This window comes from Prionailurus bengalensis, chromosome E2 (genome assembly GCF_016509475.1).
Source record: "Prionailurus bengalensis isolate Pbe53 chromosome E2, Fcat_Pben_1.1_paternal_pri, whole genome shotgun sequence".
NCBI classification, from domain to species: domain Eukaryota; kingdom Metazoa; phylum Chordata; class Mammalia; order Carnivora; family Felidae; genus Prionailurus; species Prionailurus bengalensis.
This window is the reverse complement of record NC_057352.1, coordinates 20,755,584-20,767,420: the sequence shown is the minus strand read 5'-3', so window position 1 is coordinate 20,767,420 and position 11,837 is coordinate 20,755,584. Positions and strand designations below refer to the sequence as shown.

The window sequence follows — 11,837 nt, the reverse complement described above, 5'->3', positions numbered from 1 at the left end:
TTTGGACTCTGTATTCTCTCTCTCGCTCTCTCAAAAATAAATAAACATTAAAAAAATAATAATGCTTGGAGGGGGCACCTCAATGGCTCAGTCAGTTAAGTGTCCTACTCTTGATTTCTGTTCAGGTCATGATCTCACGGTTTGTGGGTTCGAGCCCAAAGAGCGGGCAGCTGTCAGTGCAGAGCCTGCTTGGGATTCTCTCTCTTCTTCTCTCTCTGCCCCTTAGCTGCTCATGTTCTGTCCCTCCCTCTCTCAAAATAAATTAATAAACATGAAAAAGTTTTTTTAAATATAATGCTCGAGGGGCTCCTGGGTGGTTCAGTCAGTTAAGCATCCGAATCTTGATTTCCATTTTGGCTCAGGTCATGATCCCAGGGTCATGGAATTGAGCCCTGTGTTGGGCTCTGCACTGAATGTGGAGCCTGCTTAAGATTCTTTCTCTCTCCCTCTGCCCCCGTCTCTCACTTGCACTATCTCCAAAATTTAAAAAACAATAATAATAATAATAGGGGCACCTGGGTGGCTCAGTTGGTTGAATGTCCAAGTCTTGATTTTGGTCAGATTCTTGGGATCAAGCCCCACGTCAGGCTCTGCACTGTCACATGTCAGGCTCTGCACTAACAGTGCATAGCCTGCTTGGGATTCTCTCTCTCTCCCTCTCTCTCTCTCTCTCTCTGCCTCTCCCCTGCTTGCAGGCATGCTCTCTCTCTCTCTTTCTAAATAAATAAATAAATAAATAAATAAATAAATAAATAAATAAATCCTGGGTTTTAAGATAAAGCCCTAATTGGGGCAGATTCTCCCCTTCTGAGGGATTTCCACATAAATTTCTGAACTGAAGGCTTGAAGTGTGGGCTTCACTGGCAGTACTCTGGCTCTTGGATAATGTGGAACAGAGACCAAAGCTCCAAGGAGCCTCCTGAAATAGCCCAAGTCCCCCCACCTCACCCCTACCCCTAGGGTCCAGCTGGATTCACTTGTCTGCCCGGCTGGCTGTGTAGGGCCAGTATGCCTCTCTGGGTGAGGAGAGGAAAAAGAAGAAATAGGAGAGGGTGAGGGGCAAAATTTGGGAGCAAGAACCAGGGTGCAACAGTGCATACAGTAGGCACTTAATAAATGTTTTGCCAGAGGGGATGGGAACCCAAAGCGCAGATACTGAAGAAAGGCAGTAACATTCTCCCAGAGGTGAAAGAAGAGGTCTGTCGAGAAAAGCCATAAAAAAAATCTACGTCATTTCTAGCAAAAAGCCAAGGGTTCCCTGGCAGGAGTGAGTGTCAATAATCCAAATACACTGTCACTTCTCTGAGTGAATTTTCCTTAAAGGAATTTCTGGGGCTCTTGTCTAAACTCATTTCTCATTGTTTACCTTTCAGATTTTCCATATTATTTTTCTACCGCATTTATTTGTTGACTTGCACCGTGTGGCCACAGCAAACTACCCAATGTCATAAATATGCACAAGGCAGCCACAATCATATTGAAGGAATTTAAGAAACGAAATAAAAAATCAAAAATGTGACTTCTTAGACATCAATGCATCGCAGACACGGCACAATTCCGAACGAATTGCTTCAGCTGAATTTAGACACTCAATTGGGCACTCAACTATCCTGAAGCTTTATTGATGCCCTATTAGAAGTGGCCCCACCCCTTAGAATCAAATGGAAGGGAGGCAGGTATCATTCCACCCACCGTGCACGGCCCCTCCCCTCCTGTGTACAAGCACGTTCCCCCTGACAGCCTCCCAAATCTGAATTTTAAATGTGCATTTTCTTCCAGGACTCCAAGCACACAACCACTCTGTGGCCCTGCTCTAAGGATGTCAACCTTCAGCAGCCTCGAACTCTCAGACCTTGCAGGGGTCACCCTTGAGCTGCTCTGTTAAGTGGCTGCAGGTGGGGTCCGACTGATGGGAGTCAGGAGGCATCCACGCCCCCTCCTCGTTAATAACTCCAGATCTCAGGCAGCCGGCAGCAGGTCCCTGCCCAGGTACCACATTATATGATAATTATGCTCAGATTAGTTTTTCATACCCTTTGGACAGAGACATGCTAATTTGGATTCTCAGACATTAAAATCTTATAAAGTTCACTAGTGATTTTAAGTCCCATTTCCTAATTCCAGCTCAATGATGGAGAGAAAAAGATGTGGCTATTGGCTTCCTATCAAGAGCTGATCCCTCAAGTGAGTTTAATCAGAAGCTCCTTGGAGGGGTGAGGATGTCGTGTCTCACACCGGATTGAACACCTTATTTTAAAATGTCTGTAACCTACTTACTGTCTGGCCACCTGCTCAACAGGCTTCACCTTCACAGCCCCACGTACAACATAAGCAGCAAGGACTGGAGAGCAATCAGCCGCCTCCGTGAATCATTTTTTTTTCCAAACTCATCACCATCAGAAACTGAACAGGACTGTCAAAAGTACCCCTGAATAACCTGCACAACTAGGGAAACATCAGCCACTGCTCTTTGTCCAGAGGAGCTGTAAACATCTCAGCCCCTAGAGGCAATACCAGCTTCTCCTATCGCCAGCTGCTCAGCCTCTCTGGACTCCACTTCCTCATCTGTAAAATGGGACTGTGATAGGATTAAGGAAATAAAGGCTCCGGAAGCACACCACACAGAAGGCCCACAGAGCCTTCAATAAACGTTAGGTATCTTCTATGAATATACAAATAGGAAAAAAAACGTGTATTGAATCATTCTAGACTGGTAAAGTATATATATGTATATATATGCGCATATATATATGTACATATACACACATACATACATATACATATGTATATATACATATATATGTATATATAAAGTATATATGTATATATATACATATATGTATATATGTATATATATACATATGTATACATACATATACACATATATATAAGTACATGTACACATATATAAGTATATATACATATATATAATATGTATGAATATATTATGTAATACTATATATTATAAATGTATGGAATATGCTTCTTTTTTTAAAGTTTATTTATGTTTATTTTCAGTTAGAGAGAGAGGGTAAGGGGCAGACAGGAAGAGAGAATTCCAAGCAGGCTCCACACTGTCAGAGCAGAGCCCGATGTGGGGCTTGAACCCACGAACCGTGAGATCATGACCTTAGCCAAAATCAAGAGTCAGATACTCAACCCACTAATCCACCCAGGTGCTCCTCTGAACAGATTTTTTAAAGACACTTGAAGAAAACAAAGAAGTTAGGAATGCAGGAAGGGAGTGGAGAGGGAACGGAGGATGCTGTCAGGGGCGTCCCAACACAGATGACCAGGACTAAGAAGCTGGAAGGAATAGATCACAGATAGTAGAATCTTCAGGACTTGTTTCGTGATCAGGAAAAAGGAAGGAGGGAAAGGAACCTAGGATACACCGGCCCCCCACATCGTGTCTGGGGAAAGGTAGATGTGATACTGTGATTTGTAATAAGGAAAACATACTGGTCTTCTTCCCTTTTCTGCCTCAGAGCTCCTAAAACTCTTAGAATTTCCTAAGTGCTGAGAGAAATAAAGGTGTCTTTTGTTATGCTAATGAGGCAATTTGGGGGAAACGCCTGAGGCTGGAAGCTGGTTGCCAAGGGAACCACTCTGGTGAGAGGGTTGGAACTTTCAGCCCCACCCTCTGACCTTCCAGGAGAGGAAGAGGCGGGGCTGGGTGTTGAATCAATACCCAATGGTCAATGATTTCACCAATCTTGCCTATGTAATGAAGCCTCCATAAAAACCCTAAAAGGATGGGGTTCAGGAAGCTTCTGGGTTGGTGAACAAGTGGAGATTTGGGGAGAGCGGCACACCCATCCCCATACCTTGCCCTATGCGTCTCCTCCATCTGGCTGTTCCTGAGTTCTATCCTTTTATAATAAACTGGTAATCCGTTAAGTAAAATGCTTCTCTGCATTCTGTGAGCCACTCTGGTAACTTAATCAAACCCAAGGAGGGGGGGCGTGGGACCTCTGATCTACAGCCAGTCAGAAGCACAGATGACACCCTGAACTCTCGATTGTGTCTGAAGGAGTCAGGAGGCAGTCTTGTGGGACTGAGCCCTCAACCTGTGGGGTCTGATGCTGTGTCCAGGTAGACAGTGTCTGAATGGAGTTGAATTTTAGGACACTCAGCTGGTGTCGAAGAATTGCTTGGTGGTGTGGACAAAAACGCAATCAGAACCAAGAATCGGAGCAGGTAAGGAATGTGGTTTTAGACTTGAAGGCTTTGAGACACCTGCAGAAGATCCATGTAGAGAGAAGTCCCACAGGCAAGTGGATCTTCAGCTGGGAACCAGGAGCAAGACAGAGCTACAGGCACGGGTGTGGAAGCCATCAGCATCACAAGTGGTACATCATAGGCGATACCCTGTGTTAGAGATGAGATTTTCCAAGTCTGTTCAGGGAGAGAAGGCAGCTAAGAACAGAGCCAAGGTGGGGGTTTCCACCTGGGCATCCAGGTGAAAGCAGGTCGAGAAGAGCCCACCAAGAGACAGAGAAGAAACAGTGAAGGAAGAGGCCCTAAGGTTGCAGAACAGAAAGTGGAGACAGTGGTCAGTGGACTCACAGATCTCAGGTGTCGGGCAAGGTGAGAAAGGTGGGGACCTCAGCCTGAGCCATTTCTCAAGAACAAACCCAGGAATCATCCTTAGTTCCTCCTTATCCTTCACACCCCACATTGTCACACTGAATCCATCATTGGTTTTATTTCCAAAATGTAACTCAAAATCATCTATTTCTCCTATTATCCTGATCCTGGACACCCTGGACTTAGCTCCCTAGAAGATACTCTATAGCCAATATCAAATGGGAAATTGATTTGAATTCTGTGAATAGATTTCTGACCATGTGAATTGTTTTCAAGTTATTGAACCTAAGGAGAAATTATGATTGTTTCCTAAATGCTCAAAAGATACATTCAATGAATGCCATTCTTTTTTTTTTTTTTTCAACGTTTATTTATTTTTGGGACAGAGAGAGACAGAGCATGAACGGGGGAGGGGCAGAGAGAGAGGGAGACACAGAATCGGAAACAGGCTCCAGGCTCTGAGCCATCAGCCCAGAGCCCGACGCGGGGCTGGAACTCACGGACCGCGAGATCGCGACCTGGCTGAAGTCGGACGCTTAACCGACTGCGCCACCCAGGCGCCCCTGAATGCCATTCTTAATAAACACTGAAACAAGGGGATATCCATCTACTTCCAAAGTGATTTTTTAAAATCTCAACCCAAAGCCAACCCAAGTATCAACATAGTGCGGATGCACTGAGAACATTCCCACTAGAATCATGAAGAATATACCATCACTGCTGTCACATAGCATTGTCTTGGCAGTACTAGCCAATGCAATTAGTTAAGAGAAAGAAATCTGAAGCATAAAAGTTAGAAAGGAAGATGTATACTATCACTATTTGTAGATGGTATAATTGGAAATTTCAAGGGAATTCATTGAAAACTATAAGAATTCAATAAGCACCTACCAGCTATGCAAGAACGAGGTCATCTTAGACCATCCAGCCTCAGTGGAACACCAGATAACTACAACCACTTGAGTGACCCACAGAAGAACCACACAGGGGAGGCCAGCCCAGTGCTAACCCACAGAATCATGAGCAAATAAAAGGCTGTTGTTCTAAGCCACCACGTCTGGGGGTGGTTCACTGTAACTGATTTGCTGGGGAAGCCTGATATGATGGTCTGTTAACTATGCTTCTAGGCAACATTGCTTACGATAAGAATGATCCCTGGTGGGTAAACTGCATCTGGACTAGAAAGAACTATAAATGAACTACAGATTCCCAAGAGAAAGCCAGACCTTTAGACTTTTCACAGTGGGTCTCACCAAAATTCCTATGCTGAAACTCCTTGCCCAGTGTGACCGGTATTTGGAGGTGGAGACTTTGCGAGGCTCCACCCTCATGAATAGGATTATGTAAGAAGAGACACCAAGCTCTCCCAGGCTCCCTCTCCCTCCCCCTCCCCTTCCTTTTCTCCTTCTCCCTCCTCCTCTCCCTCCTATCCCCCTCCCGCTCTGGTTCTCTGTCCCTTTCTCTCCACCACTTGAGGACACAGCATGAAGGCAGTCATCTATAAACCAGCAAGAGGGGCCTCACCAGGCACCAGATCTGCCAGTGCCTTGATCCTGGCCTTCCAGCCTCTAGAATATGGGAAATAAACGTGTGTTGTTTAAGCCACCCCATCTATGAATATTCCATTAGAGCAGCAGGATCTGACTACAATAAGCAGTGAACCTCAGTACTTCAGTTACAGGGCACCAAAGGTGGATTGTGACTCAGAGAGGAGGAACGAACATCACCTAAAGATGGGTACATGAGAGATAGTTGCTGGGTGACTGCGGTTCTGTTCCTCTTTGAGACTTAAGTGTAGGGAAAGGAAGTGCGTATGGATGCCAGGATGACAAAGGGGCGGGACGTGCTGGATATTCTCAACTTGAAACCACCGGTCTGGTCTAAGGCTGGGAAACCAGTCTCCTGCATGGCCCAGGGTTAAAGGTGGCCAAGAGAGGTTCGAAAGGACGGAAGTGAAGCAGACGCCGTTTCCCTTGAAAGGTGTCGTTGGTGAAACACTTGCTGGTTTCGGGCACCACTGCAGAGTGCTGGGCTACAGTGCCCGCACAGCCTGGCTCTCTCAGACCTCCTCCTTCACGCACCCAGCTCCAAGCACTTTCCCGCAGGCTCTGATCCCCCGGCTGCACCAGCGTTTCTGCCTGTCGCCATTAGAGGCTTTCAACACCTCTGGCCCCGGCCTCTTTATCTTCCCACACATTTGAGGAAGTTCTAATTCCTCTAATAAACTCCGGGTTCCCATAAAATATAATCAGATAACAAAGAGGCAAAAGATGCGAGCAAACAGCTCACAGAAGAGGTACTGCCAGTGCTTCTTCCACACAGGACACGATGCTCAACCTTACAGCAAGGCAAATGAACGTTTCCCTGAGATACATTTTTCCTCCATCCAACTGGCCAAACTCCACAGCTTTGGCAGCACATGCTGTTGACAAGGCTGCGGGGAAAGCAATTTTCTGCACTGGGGGTGGAACCGTACGTGAAGGAGCACCGTGTCTCCGTTAGCGATAGCCACCAAGGTTGTAACAGCACATCCTTTGCCAGTTCCCATCTGATTGTTTCCTTCTGCGGATATTCGTGCCAGCAAGTGTGTGTGAAAAGGTGTCCGTGCACCAGTGCTGACTGTAGTATTGTTTGAAATGGCACAAGACAAGAAGCCATCTAGAGTCGGTCAAGAGCGAAACAGATGACGGTATGTTCGTACAGTGGATGCTACGCAGCTACAGTAAAAGATGCAGATGACAAAGCTCTCTGTATTTACACGGAATGATATCTAAGGTCTAAACAAATTTTTTTTAATGTTTATTTATTTGTGAGAGCGAGAGACAGAGATAGAGCGCAAGTGGGGGAGGGGCAGAGAGAGAGGGAGACACAGAATCCGAAGCAGGCTCCAGGCTCTGAGCTGTCGGCACAGAGCCCCATGTGGGGCTTGAACTCACAAACCCCGTGAGATCACGACCTGAGCCAAAGTCAGATGTTTAACTGACTGAGCCACTCAGGTGCCCCAATATCTAAGATACTGTTAGGTGAGGGGTAAGATCCAGAACTATATGTAGAACCAGCTATCCTGAACAGCAAAGGAAGAAAAGCAAAATTTATGTTTCGTATTTATGTATACCCAATCTCTAAAAGGGTCCATAAGAAACCAAAGGCAGAGGGGCAACTGAGGCAGAAACAGAGGAGTTGGGGGTAAGGATGGAAGGAAATTTCTCTATGTACCTTTTTGTAAATCAGGTGAGCATATTTTTGCCCTAAAATTTAACGTGCCTAGAGACGCCTGAGTGGCTCAGTCAGGTAGGCTTCCAGCTACGGCTCAGGTCATGATCGCAGGAGCCCTGCGTTGGGCTCTCTGCTGACAGTGTAGACCCTGTGTCAGATCCTGTCTCCCGCTCTCTCTGCTGCCCTCTCTCTCTCTCTCTCTCTCAAAAATAAAATTACAAAAAATTTTTTTTAATTTAACATGCCTAAAAACTTGTTCATTTAAGAAAAATAAGAATGAATTGCAATCCTATTGACATTAGTTTAAAAATGTGATTGCACCTAAATTCATTCTTTTTAAATTTTTTACATATATTTATTTTTGAGAGACAGAGCACAAGTCGGGGAGGGGCAGAGAGAGAGAAGGAGACACAGAATCTGAAGCAGCACAGAGCCCGACGCGGGGCTCAAACTCACAAACTGTGAGATCACGACCGGAGCTGAAGTCGGTCGCTTAACCGACTGAGCCACCCAGGCGCCACGAAATTCATTCTTTTTACTTGAAACTCATCTAACATAGAATCCCACTGATTCGGCTCACTTTTCTCCCTCAATCTTTACTTTTAACCATCTTCAAACCTTCAGAAAATTGAAATAATAGTATCATGATCAGCCACATATCCTTCGCTTAGGTTCACCACTCGTTAATGTGTTACATTTGCTTCATCACTCTCTCATCTTGTGAGAACAAAATGAGCCCTGTGCCTGCTCGCCAGGGGCAGGATCACGTGTGTGAGTCCGTGGGATGTCCCGTTACGGGCGCTGTGGCCGAGAATAAGGAGCACCTAGATACTTTAGGGAGGCTAAAGTATCCAGTATGAGTTGCAGACATCCACGACCCTTTACTCCTAAGGACTTCAGCCTGTGAATCCTAAGAACAAAGGACAGTTGAGTATCTGACTTTTGATTTCGGCTCCGGTCACGATCCCAGGCTCATAGGATCAAGCCCTGCTTCAGGCCTCACGCTGGCTCTGGCTGTGGAGCCTCCTTGGGATTCTCTCTCTCCCTTTCTCTTCCTCTCTCTCTCTCTCTCTCCCTCTCTAAACTCAGTGGTTTAGCATCCACCAGTAAGTTTTCTATGAATCGATTATGACAAAAACTTGTTGCAAAAGAGTGATTTTCTAGTTTTACCATTTCTTCTACATTTATTCATTGTCATTCATTTTAGGGGCATGAGGATCAGTATTAGTACGACTCAAACTATTTTTCATCCAATGTGTTACAACCCCCAGATCTGCCCAGTGGGGATGTCTCCAAAGCTAGTTCCTGTGTCCTTTTGCCATGTTCCCATCAATCCTGGGGCATGTCCTTGCACTTGGGAACAAGGCATTCCAGGTTTCGTTTGTACCTTTTCTGCTCCAGAACTGGAATCCACTATTTTCCAAGTAGCCTTGTTTCCTTTAGGTAGGGAATGGTATTTAGAGACCACAATCTGGGTGCTAGGGTTTTCACTGCTTCCCGGCCCCTCTTACTTACTCTGGTGAAGAACTGGTCTTTGCTGTTTTACCTCTCTACCCCTTCTCTACCCCACCCTCATTTTCTTTTCCCCTTTCTCTGGCATCGGTTCCTTGACGAAACGTCGGAAGCTCGAAAAACTAGCAGCTGCGAACATACATGGTACAATATTTGAAGGGAGACAACCTCTTCACTTTTTTTCCCCAGTGTGTCCCCATCAGACTGAGGGGGTTACAGCTGAGCTATTTTAAGGACGACCTGTAAGATAAGCAGCCTCTGGCAGCCGTTTCCCATTCAGATCTTTTCCTGCGTGGGGGTAAAGAAGTGGAGAAATTTCACCTAATACAAATATGATTTGAATTTTAAAAGTCTATGTCTAATTACTACTTATGACTATAATAAAAATTGATTTTATACACTGTAATTTTGTGGTTTGAATATGTAATCAGAAATGTGAAGCTCGATGCCTTTGATTTTAATTTCCATAACCGATGCCTCTCAGTTCGCGTATTTCAATGGTTTCTGGGCTGAAACACCTTTTTCCAATTAGCAATCAAGATGTGCACAGTAGTTCAAGACCTTCTCAGGGTTTGGACCACCCTGCATAATGCATTTTATTCTACATCATGATTATGCTTGGCCCTTTATTGAACTGGTCATTACCTTGACCACAGAAAGACATCCCCCAGGGAATTCATTCTTGAATTCTTAAGCGGCCTAAGATTTGCATCTCTCTGGCAAGTAAACAGGTCAAATTGAACCATCAATGAGCCAACATTTTCAGAAAACAAAAAAACAAATTACGGTTTGCCACAACTGGAGCGGTGCTCCAGTGTTTCCATAAAAGGTTCTTCACTCATGAAGAGTCCGGGGACACCACAGAAATCATGACGCAGGACCAAGGACAAGCCATGTGGTCCCTCTCCTGTGAAAACTAAACTCTGGAGAGGTGTACTCGAGCACCAGCGGTGACTGCGACAATGGTGACCGAGAGAGAAGGCGGTTAGAGGCTCCCGACAGCGGCCCAGGACAGGAGTCAGAATTGTTTGGATTCAGCGCCAGGATTCCAATCGTGGATTTGTCTGCATCTACCACCACTGTTACAGTTCAGACCTCACATGCTTCAGATCATCAGGATGTCCCATGCATGAAGGGAAAATGAAAGGCTGTCCAGTGCAGAGCATGTGACCCATCTTGTGAGAACAAATGAGCCCTGTGCCTGCTTGCCAGGGCAGGATCGCGTGTGTGAGTCCATGGGATGTCCTGTTACGGGCGCTGTGGCCGAGAATAAGGAGCACCTAGATTCTCATCTGATGCCACCACCTGATCGGACACTGCCCCCACCACCACCGATCAGCCATTTGCACTGTTTACTGTGAGAGAGGACTCATCCATTCCGAGAGCAGATTCGGAGAATAAGTGGGCTTATCCTTCAGAACAGATGCTCTGGAATGCGATGGTACGGGAAGGGTGGAAATGGAAGGATGAGGATATTAGTCACAAAGACAGCATAATAGCATCAGAATTCACAATCAGAATAATGAGCAAGCCCGGAAGAAGATCCGGAAGTAGGAAGCCATTCATGCCGCCGAACATCCTTCGTGCTCCATCACTCATCCGGTTCAGAGGTAAAGAGAAAGAGTATTCACCAAGGGCAAGAATTCATTCCTGGATGGGGTACAAGTTGCCTTTTGACAGGCACGATTGGAACATCCACCCTTGTGGGCCAGAAGTCAGATAGGTCATCGGCTACTGCGATGGCGGTGAGGTCAAACAGGACTACCAGTTCACCACCCTGGACGCCCGGCCCACTCTGGACCCTCTCTCGTGAGTGAGTGTGGGACAGAATGGAGGCTGCATGGCGGCGCTGGACCTCAGAGCCACCGCCTTGTTGGAGATGGGAAGATAGAAACAACTTTTGTTTCTGAGCAATACATTAAACTATTTTCCCCAAACTTGAATTGCTCTCATGACGTAGTGGGAATGGCAAGTGGGTAATGACACCTTACGCTTCACTTAGTGAGGGTACCGTGCACGGCCCTCTTTGGTTTTTTTGCCTTGCAGTTCGTAGCAGATCGTTATAGGTTTTCGTCCCACTCAGCTTACGTGGGAAGCGATCCCTTGGTCTCTCCTGCAGCTGCAGTATTGCCTACGTATTTAATCTAGAAAAGCGAGCAACCTCTGAAAAAGAATTTTTCTTATAATGTGAAGAAATCTAAGAAATAATAATAAGAAAGAAATGATTCCTCACTCTTTCTTATGAATACTTGAGATACAGACCTGAAGGCCCATGTGATGCTGAAGAGGTATTATCTGGCCAAATATTTGTTTTTGTTTTTTGTTTTTTTTAATTTTTTTTTCAACGTTTATTTATTTTTGGGACAGAGAGAGACAGAGCATGAACGGGGGAGGGGCAGAGAGAGAGGGAGACACAGAATCGGAAACAGGCTCCAGGCTCCGAGCCATCAGCCCAGAGCCTGACGTGGGGCTCGAACTCACGGACCATGAGATCGTGACCTGGCTGAAGTCGGACGCTT

General features: G+C 45.7%; 1 pseudogene; it reads left to right on the top strand.

The window, feature by feature from the left end:
* The first annotated feature begins 4,110 nt into the window (after nt 1-4,110).
* On the top strand, nt 4,111-11,435 carry LOC122494305 (annotated as a pseudogene).
* Nucleotides 11,436-11,837: the final 402 nt, after the last annotated feature.